Source organism: Passer domesticus, chromosome 9, assembly GCF_036417665.1.
Source record: "Passer domesticus isolate bPasDom1 chromosome 9, bPasDom1.hap1, whole genome shotgun sequence".
Classification (NCBI taxonomy): Eukaryota; Metazoa; Chordata; class Aves; order Passeriformes; family Passeridae; genus Passer; species Passer domesticus.
In genome coordinates, this window is record NC_087482.1 from 3857218 (window position 1) to 3860926 (window position 3709).

Below are 3709 nucleotides of genomic sequence, written 5' to 3' on the forward strand. Positions count from 1 at the left end.
TGCCGGCCCTTGGCACAGGCTGTGCCACCCAACAAAGCCCAGCAGGCCGGGAGGAGAGCCCGGGGCAGCGCAGCTGCTTGGGCAGTGGCTGCTGCCAGGGACACGGGCCAAAGCCATCCCTGAGCAGCCACTGCCAGCCCTGGCCCTCCCTGCCCTATGACAGCTCCCCCAGCCCCAGGGGACAGGCTCAGGCCCTGTCAGGACCCAGCACAGCCCCTGCCCAGTCGGGAGCCAGGGCTGGCTCTGGCCCTGGGCTGGCGGCAGGGCTCCCGCTCGGGGCTGCTCCTGTGCCTTGGGCCTGTGGGCACTCAGGGCCAGCTCCGCAGCAGCTGCAGCGCGAGGGACGTTGCTGCACCAGTCCCGTTTCCCCGGGGCTCTGAACGAGCTCCTGAGGCCTGGAAGCCGAGGCGCCTCCAGCTTTGGCTGCTGCCGGGCTGGGCAAGGGCAGGCCCTGGGGGAAGAGCTGCTGCCACACAGCCCCGGCCAGGGCTGAGCCCAGCACAGCAATTACCTGCTGTGCCTGTGCCCGTGTCTGCCATCGCCTTCCTTCCTGCAGCAGGGGCTGCCAATGAGCCACTGCTTCCTTGGGGAAACACCTCCTTCTGTCCTGCCTTTTGGTCCATCACTTGAGAAACAAAAAGGGACAGCTGGATGAGATGGAAAATTTCCCCATTCCTTTGCTGGCATCATCATGGCAGCATGCTTATCAAAAATAGGGAAAGGATTCACAAAATATCTGGGCTTTTGTGGCTGCGCCATGGCCCTCCCTTCCCCAGACAGCTGTCAGTGCTGAGCAGAAATCATGAAGGTTTCGTGCAGGGCGAGGGCACACACGTGCATGGTTCTGTGCTGGCACCTGCAGCGCTGCCTCCCTGGCCCAGCTTTGGGCTCTTGAGCCAGCAGCTCTCCCAGGGGGAAAGGCCTTGACCTACCCTCAGCATCTCCCAGAGGCTCAATCCTGAATGTGGGTTCGGAAGCCAGATCATTTTCACCAGCCGCGTTAGCTGCAAAGAAAGGCAGGACAGAACAGCTCCTGTGACCCTGCTGAAGATTCTCCTTTAGGCCCGAGTGGCAGTAAGAGCACCTGGGTGATTGGCGCCATCCAAGGCACTCCATCAGCTCTGCCTTCCACTCAGGAGCAGGGGGACCTCATGCCTGCAGTGGCCCCACACTGGGATGGAAGGAGCCCCTTGCAGGGCAGTCGAGGCAGAAAGGACTCCCTGGAGCTGCCAGCAGCTCTAAACCCAGCCCCGGGCAGGGCCAGGGCTTGGCAGTGGCAGCAGGAGCAGCTCAGGCTCCCCGGGGCTGGCAAAGGAGCTGCCAAAGGCTCAGCCCCGGGGCACAGCCCTGGGCCCGGCCCCTTCCCTCACTGCCCTTCTCCCTGGCTGCACAGAGCACATGGAAGGACACACTGGCATTGCACACGGGAGGAAGATGGACAACTAAATGCTCCCACTGACACCAATCCTGTGGGGTCCTTCAGAGCTCCAGAATGGAGCAGGACAAGATTTCCTGAACTGATCAACCTTCAGAGGAACTTAAGGGAAATGCCACTTGACTCAGCTCTTGCCACATTGACACTGATTATTCTGTCAGGAAATGTACATTGAGAACTTGCCTCCAACATCTGGCAAGCTCTTCAAACCACCATTCACCAGTGTTTCCAAGTAATCTAAACCATGATCCCAATCTAAAAGGGAGCAGCGATCATAACCATTTCCATGGTGTGCTGGGATACCTTTCTGCCTTAAGGATCTGGGCACTGCAAGGGGGTTGGATAAGGCTGTGGCAGCCTGTGGCTCCTGGTCTCTCTCAACACTCTTTCCATGCCCTTGGGAACATCCCTGGAGGGGCTGCTGGAGCAGCCCAGGGCCCTGGGCCTCCCTCATTCCCACACAGGAACCCCTCACTAAATGCTTGGAGAAAACTGCAGCAGGCAGTGCCACAACTATCCCTCCCAACCTCTGTTCCTCCCTCCTGCTTGCCCACCTGCCCACGGAAGAGCTCCCACAGCCCAAGGGCAAACAGCCAGGCCCTCTCAGGACACACTGGATCCTTGCTCTCCCCCTCTGTCCTTTCCTCACACTGGGCACTCCGTGCAGTCACTCCCAGTTTTCAGGACATGTCTCCCATGGAGGGACCCCAGCAGGATTGCTCAGTACCCGAGTGCCCTGAGCCTGCTCGGGATAATTCCCCTGGGCTGTGCCTGTCTTCTCCGGGCTGTGCCCGCACTGCCAAGCAGCAGAGAGGGCAGCTCAAGCCTCAGCAGGGCTCAAGCCCAGAGGCACAGCAATTACCTCCTGTGCCTGTGCCTGGCATCTCCTCCCTTCCTTCAAGAAATGCCACCTTCCACAGAGCCTCTCTGTCCATCCCTTGAGAAAGGAAGAGGTACAGCTAGATCAGATGGAATCATTACGCACTGGGGAGGTGGCCTCTTCAGGAGGCAACACATGTCCCAGTCATGGATAAGGATCAGGAAAATCCTGATCCCTCCAGTGCCATTTGGGCTGGCTATGGCCCTCCCTCCTCCAAGCAGCCACCACTCCGGATGGGCCTGGGGACTGGGAAATTGCAGAGGAATTCAGGCCAGTGGTGCAGTTTGGGCTGCCTGTCAGCTGATGCCAAATGCCTTCCTGCAGGGGCTGGGCAGAAGCTGTGGCCAGGCCAGGCTGGGAAACAGCCCTGCAGGGCATGAAAGCAGCAGCGGGGCAGCGAGGCTGCCATGGATCCCTTCCCGCTGTGCCGGGCACGGCGTGTCCAGATGTGCAGCCAAAGGCCCTGGCTGCTGAGTCCCAGGGTAAGGCAGAGGGAAATGCTCTCACCATGCCCTTTGTGCAGTTCTGTACCGATTTGTTTCAGGGTGTTGTTTGGCTCGTGGGGTTTCTTCTGTCCTTTGCCTTTGTTCTTCCCTCTCAGGGGACCTTAAGAGAAAGTAGTTCCGTTTCCCAGGAATGGGTCCCACAAAAGCAGGGCTCAGCCTGTTGGGTCAGCAGGGAAGCACGACTTACCCCTGCCATGGGAGCCAGGCTTCTGTGCAGGAATCAGCAAAGGAACAGGAAAAGTCCTCCCTGCAGACCCATCTGTAAGACAAGAGCCACAGAATCTTCTGTCACCTGGTTCCTGACAGGCTGTCAACAATTCTTCCTTGGTGGCACGCTGAGAACATACCTGCAGGAGACTCCAAGGGCTTCAAAACTTTATGCAGCCAAGCTAATGGAGAAGCCTTCCGAGCAACCACATCTAGAATGGAGCACAGATGAGAACATTTTCCAGGGTGTGCTGGGATCCCCCTCTGCCACAGGGAACTGGGCACTGCAAGGGGGTCGGGTAAGGCCGTGGGAGCCGGATGTGAATGGATGTGGCCAAAGCTGCACAGGGGCCTTAGGAACTCTGGGCTGGCTCCTGGTGCCTCTTTCCATGCCCTTTGCAACATCCCTGGAGGGGCTGATGGAGCAACCCACGGCCCTCGGACTCTCTCTCACTCCCACAGCTGAAACTCTTGCTAAAGCACTGGGGAAAACTGCAGCAGGCAGTGCCACAACTATCCCTCTATCCCTCCATCCCTCCTGCCCTTTTCTCCCTCCCGTTCTACCTTCTTCTGTCTCTCCATGCCTCTTTTCCCCTGGGAACAGCTCCCAGATCCCAAGGGCACATATCCAGGCCCTCTCAGGACACACTGGAGCCTTGCTCTCCCCCTCTGTCCTTTCCC

General features: G+C 59.0%; 1 long non-coding RNA gene across 1 annotated transcript; it reads right to left on the reverse strand.

The window, feature by feature from the left end:
- Positions 1-513: 513 nt before the first annotated feature.
- LOC135307047 (uncharacterized) lies at positions 514-3255 on the reverse strand. Its single transcript, XR_010367790.1, has 5 exons — positions 3169-3255; positions 3009-3080; positions 2823-2921; positions 933-1004; positions 514-625 (listed from the first exon to the last, which is right to left on the reverse strand). It is a non-coding gene; the product is annotated as an uncharacterized LOC135307047 (long non-coding RNA).
- Positions 3256-3709: the final 454 nt, after the last annotated feature.